This window comes from Octopus bimaculoides, chromosome 12, assembly GCF_046866305.1.
Source record: "Octopus bimaculoides isolate indiv1 chromosome 12, ASM4686630v1, whole genome shotgun sequence".
In the NCBI taxonomy this organism is placed as follows: domain Eukaryota; kingdom Metazoa; phylum Mollusca; class Cephalopoda; order Octopoda; family Octopodidae; genus Octopus; species Octopus bimaculoides.
This window is the reverse complement of record NC_142939.1, coordinates 66785810-66800809: the sequence shown is the minus strand read 5'-3', so window position 1 is coordinate 66800809 and position 15000 is coordinate 66785810. Positions and strand designations below refer to the sequence as shown.

The 15000-nt window shown below is 37.7% G+C and overlaps 1 protein-coding gene across 3 annotated transcripts in view; it reads right to left on the bottom strand.

Moving 5' to 3' along the window:
• LOC106884476 (dopamine receptor 1) overlaps nt 1-15000 on the bottom strand; it is a 189313-nt gene that overhangs the window by 165771 nt on the left and 8542 nt on the right. The window contains exon 2 of one of the 3 annotated variants that reach the window (XM_014935878.3): nt 13272-13345. The exons of 1 other annotated variant lie outside the window; for it this stretch is intronic. The gene's annotated coding sequence lies outside the window, so the exon portion shown is untranslated. Of the gene's footprint in view, nt 1-113; nt 1669-13271; nt 13346-15000 lie in introns of those variants that run through there. One more of the 3 variants, XM_014935879.3, reaches the window with a different exon arrangement.

The following is a 15000-nucleotide window of genomic DNA, read 5'->3' as shown; positions in this document are numbered from 1 at the left end:
CATAAATTAAACATATATATATATATATATATATATATATATATATATATATATATATATATATATATATATAGATATCCACCTGCATACACATAAATAGATATAGAACTTACATTTATTTCAGAATCAGCCAGAATCGGTGTTGCTGTTCTCAATGTTTATCTTTTCATCAAATAATTCCTCGCCCACTCCAAACTTCTTTGATGTTTCAATATAGTTTAGATTCTTTAATCCTTCTCTTCTATTTTTTCACTTCAGGTATTTTCGTTCTCTAGTTTTCTTTTGTAATTCTTTCTTCGTTTCGCTTTGATGTGAGATAAATTGCTATTTGGTGAAGCTAGACGATGCAAGTGCTAAAACCATGCTGTTGATTAATCGTTCTTACGTAATGTGTAGATGTTCTACAGCCAGGTGTATATAATAAGCCTAATTGCTTCGTTACCTGCCTGTCTGTCTTTCTGTCTGTCAGGTAATCTGTCTGCCTACCTGTCCAAAAAATCCGACCAAATTTTTCATCGATTCCCGCACCTGAATTTACCTTTTAGAGTTTAGGAAGTTAGCAGTTGCGCAGGTGTTGTTTTCCTGTCGCATTGGTCAAGTGGATAGCGAATCGGTTTTTCGGAAGTATAGTTGTGGGTTCGTGTCGTATCGCAGGCAGCTAAATTTTTGCTCGGGGACAGTCTTAAAGTCAACTAGAATTAAGATTATTATAGTAAAGATAATTATGTTTATTAGTTTTTTTTTTCAATTCCTTTACCTGTTAATTAACACAGCTGTAAGACAGGTGAAAATGATGAATGTGAAGAGGGTTGGCAGTCGTGAGGAGTGGGGAGAGAACAACACGGTATCTAATTTAAGTGTGTGCGTGTGTGTGTGTGTGGTAGAAATGCTGGATGCACGGTGGTGAAGAGGTTAATTTTGTACTTTATTTTGAAGACTACCGAACAGTGACAACAATATGTGTGTGGACAAGTCGGTTGTTTTGGGTCTCAATCGTTGAATTCGAAGAATCGCGAGTTCGAATCACGGCTACTGTGGGCATTATTTTTAACGGGGAGGAAATGAAGATTGTTAATAGTAATAGTAGTAGTAGCTGTAATCACAGAGATACCTATGACGGATAGTTTGCTTAATGTTTATCGAATATTATGGAAAAGGTAGGGAAAAGGAGAGAAAGTTCACGTAGCAGCGGTCGAACCTAGTGCTATCCCACTTACATTATGCAAATATGAAAATTGAGAGAAGGAGAGCGAGAGAGTCTTAGATAGAAGATAGAATGAGTATAAATGAATGAAAAGATATAAACATTGCCCCAGAGCGAGTGCGAATTTAAAACGGGTTCGAATTGTGTAGTTTACAATAGGCTGTTAAAAATGATAGTATTTTCACGATTTGTAAGCTGAATGAAGAGTGGGCGAGCTGCAACGTTGCTTCAAACAGCGCACATTGCTGTGAATGGACCAGGTGCTTCGGTGGGGGGAAGGCGGTCGGTGTGGAATATTATACAACTACATAACACAAACACTAACTCTCTCTTTCTCTATCTCTTTCTTTGTCCTTTTCTCCTCATCTCTCATTCTCCATCTCCAAAAGGGTTTCTGAATAATACAACATACTAATACTGCGTCTACCTTGCACAATACTTTCTTTGTCTTACTTTCTGGGTTTATTTATTTCCCCGCCCCCCCTCTCTCTCTCATTATTAATATCTCCTTTCTCCTCTTCTCTCTTCCGCTTTCTCTCTCTCTCTCTCTCTCTCATACAACCGATCTTTGAGTTTCTATCTGCCTGCCCCTCTCTCACTCTCTCTCTCTACACACACATACACACATACACACACAAGTTATTATATATATATATATATATATATATACACCTACAACCTATACACCTGTATTATTGAGAAGCACATACATTCACGCAAACACCCACACACATGCATACATGGTCATAGCACCGACTACCCTTTAGGTCAATGTGTACTCTCAGTAGCGGCATATCTTGTTCAGAAGCAATAAAACTCTATTGTCTTCGTTCGTGTACCAAGCTACTCTGTGTATATCTCCTCTCTTGTATCTAAGCGTCCCCCAACATACTATAAGCCTTCTGTCTTGTATTTAAGCGTCCCCTTACATATTACATTCACCGTCTCACTCATGGAATATTTTGGAAACATCTCTCCCTATCTCTCGAAGACAGTCATTATTTCTCGGTGATATATACAATGTCTAATTCATTCCATTTTTCTTGGTTGATGTGTATTGCAACCTTTCATAATACCAGTAACGAGGACATACATGCATACATACATACATACTGTGAGAGCGTGAGAGTAGCCAAACAAAGTTACCTATCTTTAGTTCAACGGCGACTGATGGTGTGACTAGTAATAAGTATTATTAATAAATAAATAAACCTGTAGTAAATATTCCATATTGACTGTTTGAGGTAGAGTATATTTACGATCTATTCTTCCGATTTGCTAAACTCTCAGAAGCATAAAGTCACACACACACACATACATCAGACCCTCAACTAAGAGTCCAATGTATTTCATACCAGAAACAGCTGTAAGTCAATGAAGTTCGTAATATAGCCATTATTTTTTTCTGTGTCATCTCTTTCTTATTATTACCGCTCTATACTTCTCTACCCCTTTGTTCTGAAACATACGTATATTGAGTTCTACCCCAGTGTTATTGGTCGCACAATTCTTTAGCGAAATATAGATATAAATATGCGCGCGCGTTTGCGTGTCTGTATACGTCCTGGATGATTTTAAAACCTGCAGCCGTTGCCCTTAGTCGTGGTTCGGGAGTTCCAGGGATTTTGAGAGATCTGGAACCACCACTTAGCCAATAGTGTTCTCAGAATTATTGGGACTCAGAGTTGTAGCACACGTCAGGGTCCCAGTAATAAGTTAATTAGAATATTAGGGATCGCCTACCTGTACACGTGAAGACTGGCTCTGATGGAGTCTGTGGACGAAACCTTCAAGAATGAAAGGATGGGGTGGAGGTTGTAGTGACATATTGTGGAGTACCGAGAGCAAGATGAGGAAAAGAAGATGCCTAAGTCCTCCTCTGCATTCGTTTCCATGCCCTGTCATCTTCACTTGGTCTTGCCAATGGTTTGGAGATGCTCACCGACGAAAGAGCATGGTTGACGGTGCGCAACTCTTCTTCACTTTAAACAATGTCACGACGCCGGTCATCAGTCATCCTTTAGAATGATCAGATGGTTTTCCTCGTTCCGAGTGTATGGTGATATGTGTATATGTACGGATATATGCATACATACATAGGCATTGACCGCTTTTCCATATCTTGGACAAAATCAATGATGTGGAGAGGAGAAATTCGCATACATGGGTAACTAGTGGGATTAGTAAAAAAGGGTCTTGCTTAAGTCTGTGCTTTGGGAAGGAACTTTGTAAGGTTTAGAAACAATTGCTCAGCCTTGAAGAAGGCCGGCTCTGTATACATACATGCATACATACATACATACATACTTACATACATACATACCGATATATATATATATATATATATATATATATATATATATATATATATATATATATATATATCCTTTATCTTTTACTTGTTTCAGTCATTAGACTGTGGCCATGCTGGGGCATTGCCTTGAAGGATTTTAGTACATATTGCTTTTTGATTTTTGGTGAAGTCTGGTACTTACTGTAATCACTAAGTTATGGGGATATAAACACACCAACACCGGTAGTCAAACACAAACATAAAGGTACACACATACAGAGAAACACACACACACATGTATATATACATAGAGCAGGTTTCTTTCAGTTTCCGTCTCGCAAATCCGCTCACAAGGCTGTGGTCGGCCAGTGGCCATAGTAGAAGACACTTGCTTAAGATGTTACGAACTGGGAGTGAACCTAGAACCATGTGGTTTGGAAGCAAGGGGTTGCTGAAAAGTTCCTGGCTTTGAGCAAAAGAAAATACAGGAGGATCAGTTAATTATAATTTTATTCAACATATTCCCCTCTCAGATTCACACATTTATTGCAGTGGTCCTTCAGTTTTCTAAGCCCTTTAAAAGGACTCGGAAGGTTAGGCCTCCAGTCAGGCTTTTCGCAACACTCTTAAAACCAGGAACTTTACAGCACACCCTTGTATAATATGTATATATATGTATTTATGTATATATATATATATTTCTGTGTATTAGTGTGTATACATACGTAAATGTATGTTTACTGTTATATGTGATCGTGTGTGCAGGAGTTAGCTTGTGTGTATGGGATTGTGTATCATACAAGATTAGATTCCTAGGTATAGCATTTGATAGACAGATACATTGTCAAACAGATAGATATATCAAGATATTCCTGTTCCGTCTTAATTAGGTAGATAAAGGGTTACAGGAACTTTACTGTTTGTGCTCTCACAAAGACAAAACAACAAAAAAAAAACCCCTAAAAATCAAAGCAAAAGACGTTTTGGGTGTAAATATAATAAAAATAATTTTAATCAAACATCGCAGTTGCAAAATCCGAAACGACAGACGCATGGGTTGTAACTAAATATAATACATATTCATCATCATTTAAAATAAATTTCTAAAAAAGGAACAATAAAATTTAGATTTGGGTAAACGAATAGAAGAGGTGTCCAACCGGGTTCGAAACGGGATCCCATACACCGCGGGCTGAGAGGATTATTTCTTACAAAGCAGATTTCTCGCCAGCGCTATTTGAAATATCGATTTTATAACCTGTTGATACGTTGCTTATGTAACTGTCTAATGGAGTTGTGTGCTAGCGGTGTGGTTTGGTGGCGGTGAAGGTGACGGCGGAGTGTCGTGTTATTGTTGTGGTGGTGGTGGTGATGATCGTGCGACTGTTGTGGACTGTTGTGGTTGTAGTAGTGGTGGTGGTGGTGGTGGTGGTGGTGGCAGTTTTCTGTTGTGACATTCAGTACTGTTGTACTCGGTTGTTATTCTGTTGTGATCGTTGCTTGAATAATGTTGTGTTGTGGTATTGAATAGCATTGGTGCTGGTACTAGTGTGTGTGTGTGTGTGTGTGTGTGTGTGTGTGTGTGTGTGTGTGTGTGTGTGTGTGTTGTTGTTGTTTTTGTGGTGGTAGTGCTATGATGTGTTGCAGTGTGGAGTGGGGGTAGTGGCAGTGGCAGTGTTTGTGTTATTGCTTTTTGAGGTGGTGGTGGTGTTATTGCTTTTTGAAGTGGATGTCTAGGTTGTGTTCAGCAGTTGCGTGGTGATGATGGGGGTGGTGGTAGTGGAGGTGGTTGTGGTGGGGCTATAGTAGTGCTGTTATTGCCGGTGGTGGTGGGGGTTGTAATGGTGGTGTTGGTGGTAATGGTGGCGGTACTGGTTGTAGTGGTAGTGGCGGTGGTAGCCGTAGTGGTGGTGGTGTCTGTGCCGCTGTTTCTCGTGGTGGTGTGCTGTGGAGTCACGTTGATTAATGTTGCCCTGTCACTGATGATGCCATTTAACCTCAGGTCAGCCCTATCACCAAAGGCGTTCCAGCCGTGACATGACCACTCTTTATTCAGACATAGTACCGCCATGAAAGCGTATATAAATGTATACATGTATGTATGTATGTGTGTATATGTGTATGCATGCGTGTGTGTATGTGTGTGTATGTATGTATGTAAGTAAGTATGTAAGTATGTATCTGTGTGCATATGTTAGTGCATGTGTGTGTGTGTGTGTGTGTGTGTGTGTGTGTGTGTGTGTACTGTCGTGGCTGTGTTGTAGTGCTGACACACTGTGTGGGCGTATTGTGACGTGAGCGTCGGTTTGTGTTCTTCTCTAATGTTGTGTCGGTGCAAAGTAGTTCAGTGGTGGTGTTACTATACGAGGTTTAGAGAATGAACGATGATGTTGTAGTATAAACATATCCTCGTATGCTCTGACACGTGTGTACGCGTGTGTGTATGTGTGTGTGTGTGTGTGTGTGTGCATAGAGGATGGTGTATGTGTTGGTACGCTCTGAGGTGCGTGCGTGTGTGTGTGTGGTGATGCTATGATGCAGGGATAGCTTACTGCTATGTTGTGTTTTGCTGAGATATGAATAATTATGAGGATGTAGCCATGTGTCTTGCTGTGTGCTGAGTTTATATAACGGTGCTGGTGGCGTTGATGGCGAGGAAACGTAGCGGTGTAGAGACGCCTGCGGTGACGGTTTGGTGTAAGAACGTCGTAGAGTAGCGAAGTTTTGGTGTTCTAACGTCGTAGCGTGGTGGTGGTGGTGAGGTATATTGACGTTGTAGTGAAGTGACGTCGCAGAGTGGTGACGTTACATTGTAGAGAAAGTGACGTTGTAGAGAAGTAACGTCTTGGCATGGTGACGTTGTAGAATGGTGGCATTGTGGTTGTAGCAACGTGCTAGTGTTGTAGAGTGGTAGCGTTGTGCTCTGGTGGCATTGTAGTGTGGTGACGTTGTGTTGTAGTTAACATACCATTTTCAGTTGAGGTAAGTTCATCAATTCATGACAACCACATCATGCTATACTACTACAACGTGACCACAATACAACGTTTATACACTACAACGTAAACACCATCCCACGTCACTACACTAGAATGCTAACATTTCACAACGCCAGTTGTAGAGCAAATGTCACAAATACCACGGCACAGCGTCATCACAACAAAGCATCAACACAACAACCACAACTCAAAATAAACACAACAGAAGAGAACCACAACACCACCGCCAGACAACATCACAACAGCATCATTTCTCAATACGATGTTGACACCATACAACCGGTCTATATACTTCAGCACACACACACACACACACACACACACACACACACACACACACACACACACACACACACACACACACACACTCATGCCTACGCAATTATACATTTTATAGTATCATTGAATGTGTTTTGTTGTGTTGCTGCTGGTATTGCTCATCCCCCGGTCAACCCTGACGAGCAGACAATAAATCAAAGCCACTCTAACTGTAACCAACCCATCATTAATGGCTCTCTAGGATTTAACTATCTCGTGTGTTGTTTCCCTATTAAAGAGAATAAGGTGTGATTTGAAGCGGATTTGGTTGTTATTTCTAGCAATCCGAACGCTAGCATAGGCGCACCAGCACAACTGTTGTTGTTTTTGATGCTGGGGTTGATATTGTTGTTGTTGTTGATGATATTGCAGTGGACAATGTTGTTGTTTGTCTCTATGCTGTTCTTTGTGTTGCAGCTTGTGTTGTTGTTGTTGTTGTTGCTGATGTTGTTGATGTTGATATTTATAACCGGGGTATTGGCGGTGTGGATGCAACAGAATTAGACAGACAGACAGACAGATATATAAGCAATGAAATATGTCGTTAGCTTAAAAGATAGATTGATAGACAGAAGGATTAACACACATATGTAAGTACATACATGGATGTTAACATAGACAAATTGACAAGCAGATACATACTTACATATGCACACACACACGTACACACACGCGCATGCACATACGTATGTACGTTGATATTAATATAAAGAAAGAAACCGTTAGACAGACAGATAGATAGATAGATAGATAGATAGATAGATAGATAGATAGATAGATAGATAGATAGGTAGGTAGGTAGGTAGGTAGGTAGATAAATTGATAGATATAGGCAAACAGATAAATACATAGACAGACAGATAGATACATAGATCGATAGAGAAATAGTTTAGATAAATAGATAATTAGATAGATACGTAGATAGACAAACAGATAGATAGACAGATCGATAGATAAACAGATCGATAGATAAATAGTTTAGATAGATAGATAGTTAGATAAATAAACGGATAAATAACCAGGTAGACAGTATCGTGTACCAGTGTAGACATGTAATAGGTATATTTTATAAACTGCAGGTTAACGACAGATACAGTGATATAAATATTTATGAACCACAGATACATACGAATATAACAAATTACAAGTGCAGTGAAATACTGCGACCGTCAGTGGTCTTCAACATCGGCAGAAGTCCTGAATTTTGGGGTTGGCAAAGGGAACACTCGATTATTCGAAGTCTGGCACTTGAGTGAGGCCTTATCTTGTCGAACTTAGCAAGATGGAAAGTAAGGTCGACTTCGACGAGATTTGAACTCAGAAGATCAAGAGGCTGTCACATTGAATATTGCACGGCATTGGTGTTGTCACTCGGTGTCCGGAGTTCAAATCCTGCCGAGGTCAATTTCGCCCGTCATCTTTTTGAGGTTGATGGAAGTGTAGTAATCATCAATGGCGTTGAATTGGCAAAACTGTGATAACGATGGATCGGATGCTTCATGGGGTCTTTCGCAGTTCTTCTTGTTCTGAGTTCGAATCTCACGACAGCCTACGCGGGTGGTTGACTGAACTTTAATCCGGTTTAGCAGCGGCACCTGGTAGCTTGGGTAGGCGTTTCTCATAGTCCGTTATGTTGCAGGCCTTCAAGCCCGGTTTCCTGTTTGAAGATACATTTCCCTCCCCCCCTCATTTCCACCAATTTCGGAGGATCTGCAAAGGAGGCCATGGGGTCTGCCAGCCCTCACCATTAAAAGATAGACATTAAAAAAAAAAAAAAAGATTACCAAGCTTACTGCTCTGACGTTTCTGCTATTCCCAAGGCCAGAAATATTCTTTTCTACTCTAGGCATAAGGCCCGAAATTTTTGGAGATGGGACCAGTCAATCAGATCGACCCCAGTACGAAACTGATACTTAATTTATCGACTTCGAAAGGATGAAAGGCAAAGTCGACCTCGGTAGAATTTGAACTCAGAACGTATAGACAGACGAAACATCGTTAAGCATTTCGCCCGGCGTGCTAACCACTCTGCCAGCTCGCCACCTTACCAAGCAGGAAAAAAAAAAAAAAAAAAAAAATTTTAATGAACTCAAACTCGTTTGTAATTTTCGTGAAGTCAGCGAATCGCTATACCTAAATTCATACACATTTGCATGCATACATACACACACACATGCATGCATATGAGCATGTATGTATGTATGTGCAGATTTGTATGTTTTATGTATATGTTCTCATGCATATAGTTGTATGTCTAGACATGCTCATATATATTTAAATGATAAACTTCTGGAAAGTTTTACTGATTTTTACAATTCCAATGATGGATTGGATCTGTAGTCTTCGAACTAGCTTTCTGCTTTCTGGTTTTGAAAAGCCTAATTTCTCAAGATTGGTATTTAGGCAGTGTGTTATATATCCCAGGGCCTCAATAATTACAGGTATAAACCTGAACTTGTAATTTATATAGAGTAGCTGTTGATTGCTCAATAGTTCAGCGTAGATATTCTCTTTTTCACTGACCTTCATATTTATGTATATAAGTATGTATGTATGTATGTATGTACGTATGCATGTGTGTATATATGTATGTATGTATGTATGTATGTATGTATGTACGTATGCATGTGTGTATGTATGTACACAAAAATGAGAAGTGAGGATTCGTGCCTGGGCATATTCCGCTGTATATTTGAATAAGGAATCTTCTGAGATTATCGATCTACGACTTGGGAATTGGAGATAAACCAATACCGATTAGTTGTTAAAACTCATCGAAAACTGTCGGGTCAATCCTCATTCCAAGTAGCCAAAGAGGACCCCGTGAAGCCTAATTTCACACTGGAAATACATACTCACGTACAATACATCAATAACTACCTACACACGTACATATACATACATACATACACACATACATACATATATATATATATATATATATATATATATATATATATATATATATATATATATATATATATATATACATACATCTATGTACAGATATGTACACACACGTGTGCGCACACATATATGTGAATTTGCGTGTATATACACTTGATTGAAGTGTATAATGGTGAGTATATAATGAGAAATTTTAGTTCGATCGAACATTGGTAATTGTGCATAGGCAACTCTCTTATCGTGTGTGTTTGTTTGTTTGTGTGTGTGTACACAAGCATCTTGAAAGTAAATAGACACCATCAGTTTTGAAAGATTTATTTCTAGAAACAAAATAACATACCTTGTGCAGTTTTTTCTAAAGATTTAACCCGTTTGGACACCGTGCCAATGAAGGATGACTACACAGACAGAGCGGTGTAATGCGAAGTATCTATTTAATTTTGAGCTGTTTGTGTATATATACATATTTGTATACATACATACATACACATACGCATGCACATACGCCACACACAGTACACACATCTAATGAGAAGAAAGATAAGCTGTGGTACATAATCTCTGTATTTTGTTATTCCCACTTGTTAATTCGCATAGATATAGTCATAGCACCGACTACCTTCGAAGTTGTTGAGCATTGTCAATGAATCACTACCTGGGTGTTTCTTAAACAACAATATCCACGACAATTTCGATACTTTTCTCGTTTACTTGTCTCTTTCTGACACGTCATGTGTGTGTGTAAATTTGCAGAGTTTGATATATTCCCCTTTAACAATTTCTCAATGATATTTCACCTCCTGCCAGGTTGAAATTAATTCTACACAATTTTCATTGCATACAGAATTTATCTTTACCAGTGGACGCCATTTTAAATATTTACATCAAGATAATTTACAAGTTAAGTGTTTTGACGATGGATACAATACAGTATCTGTCACAGTTTCTGTCAAATACTAGACTCCCTTTCGGCCTCCTTCGCTTGCAGCTTTGTACAATACATTTCGATAATCGACTACAGTGACTATTAGAGCAGAAAGGATAATTCAGAACGCCATGAAGAATGCTATTTTGTTATGGCATTACAAATAGCATGTTCCAGAAACTCATTCACTCTCTCTCTCTCTCTCTCTCTCTCTCTCTCGCTCTCTCTCTCTCTCTCTCTCGCTCTCTCTCTCTCTCTTTCTCAAATAAAATATACAATATGTATATATGTATGTATAATTGTACTCTCAAAAGTACACATAAGCATAAACACATATTTGTGAATATAAGTTGGGGTTACTCTGATGCAGTATACTTAAGGCGTGCATATATTACCTCTCCTTGGATCAGTTGTGTACACGCAGAGTCATATACAATGCGTACCTATGCAAATACATGCATATTTATCTTTATATGCGTATGGATATATATATATATATATATATATATATATATATATATATATATATATATATATATATATATATATATATATATATATATATATATATAATATACATATATATATATACACATATATATACATATATATATATATATATATATATATATACATAAATATATATATATATATATATATATATGTGTGTGGATATATATATATATATATATATATATATATATATATATATATATATATATATATATATATAGCATGCATACACACACTTTATTGGTGGGATAAGAAGGTCGTCAATGGTTTCATGTCAGAGGAATTTGTTAACCCACAAATAACGAATGTTTATCCACCAATGCGGTGTTGAACCCTCATTCTCATTGGTCGATATTACTCTGTTTGTGTGTGCGTGTATATATATATATATATATATTACCATACTGGTTAAATGCATTTATTTGCAAAAATCTAATATTAATGGCCTTATAAATACAAGTTTGGCAGAGTGTCAAAAATTAATCTTTCAATCTTTATGCAGATGTTTTAAACATAATTTCAGCCAGTATATGAATATGGAGCGAACCATGTCTCCAAACGATCAAAACCTGCCGTACGAGGGAAAAAAAAGCAAAACAAGAAAACTATTAATAACTACATTTCTTTTTCGAATATGATTGACGTAAATTAAATAAATATGTAACAGAGATTAAGAAAAATAGAATTTACTGACTCTATAAGAGACCCAAGTCCTGCTGTGAAGAAACTTGGGAAGCTACAAAACTGTTGAGCGAGAAATTGTTTTGAAAAGCAATCTGACAAAAGATTCGTTCATTCATAAAAGGAACGAGCGAGATATATAAGAATGGTTTCTTTTAGTAAACTGGTATAATGCTAGTTGCAGCATCAGATATCTTTCACCAAATGCCACATATCAAATGACGTTTCAGGTAGTGAAGCTGTAGCAAAGCTAACAGGGGTCTCTCAGTATGGCGGCAGCACTCCAGTCAAAGAGTTGAAGGGTTATTTAAATTTGAATAGAGTCGGCGTGTATTACAGGAGGAATATTAAACTTCGCTTCTCTAATCAACAATAAGGTAGAAGGCTTCTTCGTTGGTGGCTGTCATGCTTGGATTTGTGAATTGATATTCGTTCGGAATGTTGTATAGTCTGCAATTCGAATTTGTGTATATGTAAGTCTTTCTTTCATAAAGACTTACATATACACAGATCCATGGTGAAGATTCGTGTACAAAGTGAAGACAACGAGGCAAGAACATTTACACAGATACACTACGAGTCCTTTTATCAATCGCTCCAACAACTCTGCCACTGCACCACCTTACACTGTGGCATTTTTATGACAATGTCTCCATGTGTCATACAATGAGGGCCAACCCTCAATACTAGAAACTCTGCATTACTTTATAGATGTGAAAATTACTGTTAAATGTAGCTATGTGTACAGTGTATATCAATTATTCTTTAATAAGTATAATGTTGATAGTGACTTCGAAGTTACGGGTTGCTTAGTATTCATCGGATTGTGTACAGTGTATCTATATTATGTGAATTATTATAGATTTCAATTTCAGTGTATTCGCCCATGGACAAGAAAGTATGGATGTGAAGTTAGGAAGTCGGTTTCACGAATGCATAGATCGACCCGACAGTTGAAAATACGTACCCTGGCTGTGTATATTCTGCCATTGCTTTAAGTCAACCGAAGACTCACGAGTAAAATGTTGGTTGACTGTGAGAGTCTGAAAACTCGTCGCAAGGCTAATGTTGTGTGACACATCCCATCCCTCCACTGCTTTTATTTCACCACCTGAACTTTCGATATCTCTTAACAGAATTCACTTCGTTGTCAGCATTAAAGTTAGATTTGCGGCCTAAGGACAAGTTTTTCCTTTTCTTCCTACAATGTCAGAGGCATTTCTTCATCTTCTCACTAAACCATAGAAACAATTAATATCACGAAACACTGACACACATACGCGCACACATTCGTACGTACAGTGGGCAACACATCGCCATATATGCTTAACCCTAGACACGTAGATACATGCTCATGTGTAATAACAGACTCAAATGAAAGCCAGGAGATGCTGGCTTTCTTTCGGAAAAGAGCAAAGCAAACTGACTCACATCCTCCGAATCCAGTTGGTTAATGATACAAGGGATATTTGTAAAACATTCCAAACTTTCTCCATTTGAATTACCTGCAATGAAGAAATAGACATAAAGATGTATGCGTATATAACACACACACATACTCACACACTCACATACTCACACACACACACACACAAATACACACACACAGAGACACGCACAAAGAGTAATTAGACGAATTTGTGCATTAAAGAGAGGTGTATATTCAATACAGAAATGTAACTCTGTCCACTACACACACTACACACAGACACACACACACATATATATATATGACCTACATATATACACACTAAACAAGTGACATATTCACATAAACCTGGAATTGTGACACTAACAAATATATTTATATAAGCGTGGCTGTCGGGAATAAAATTGGCTTCTCATCCACATGGTTCTGTGTTCAGTCCCGCCCGCTGAATGTTTTTACACGCGATGAATGCTTAAGTCTAGACTTCGAATACTACCGGCTTTTTTGTAATTCTAAGGTTGAACGAACTCTATCTTGTACTTTAATACGTTCCTAACGTAATACACTATATATATATATATATATATGCTATTACATTGTAGCAGATGAGAGCAGTTATGTATGAAGGCTAATGCAAAAGTGCATGATGAACAGTTTAAGAAAATAAAAGTTTTCTTTTAATTTGTTTTCTGTGGGAGTTTTGTTGGACTCAACAATTAATATATATTGACGTTTAAAGCAGGTTTTCAGAGTCTAATCTCCCTTCGGTTTTGACCAGATCTTTTATTGAACACGTTGAAACAATTGCCATGGAGTCAATTTTGCACTTCATTGGTATCTACGATTGCATTGATCTTCTCTTTTTAAACCAAAACGATGTGTATTGTAGTTGTGCTGCTATTTCTAGGATGCCGAATGACCAGGTGGAGACTCCTTCGCTGATGTTATTTTAGATGTTTTAGTAATCTCTGTACATCGGTTGCAGTAATTCGTTTAAATTGTCAACTTGAATTCATGTAACGTAAACACCATGTGTTGATGTGACATTTGCAATGTGTTTACAAATTGTGTTTAGAATAAGAAATAAGCTACACATAAAGTCTGCTACTCTGTTAACAGAATAAAAAAAATCAAGCCAGAGGAAAAAGAGAATAACGGGAAAATGTCAGAGGTTTGTGTAGGAAAGTCAAGAAGAGGAAAAAGCTATCAAAATTCGTTTATAAGTACTATAAATACTTGACTAATTAAATAAATAATATTTACACCGGTAAACATTTAACTAGTATGAATTCAAAGACAAGTAATTCAGTAAACATGACTTTTGACTGTAATTATTTTAAAATCTTAATTAACTGTTGAAGTATTTAAACAGGCGCAAGCATGGCTTTCTGGCTGAGAGGATCACATTGCAACCACGTCGTTTTGAGTTCTATCTCACTGTGCAGTATCTTGGTCAATTGTCTTCTACAATAGACCCGGGGCTGATCAATACTATAATGTACTATAATACCCGGTCATATTGCAATTTATTTGAACCAGATAAATGTGTCTTGGAATATATATATATATATAAGCATAAAATATACATGTGTGTGATGTGATTGGTGTGTGTGTGTGTGTGTGTGTGCGCGTGCGTGCGTGTGTGTGTGTGTGTGTGTGTGTGTGTGTATGTATACGTATAACTAAAACTCTTTAATGCCTGTACGTGGTCAGCTCACACGAACTGACACG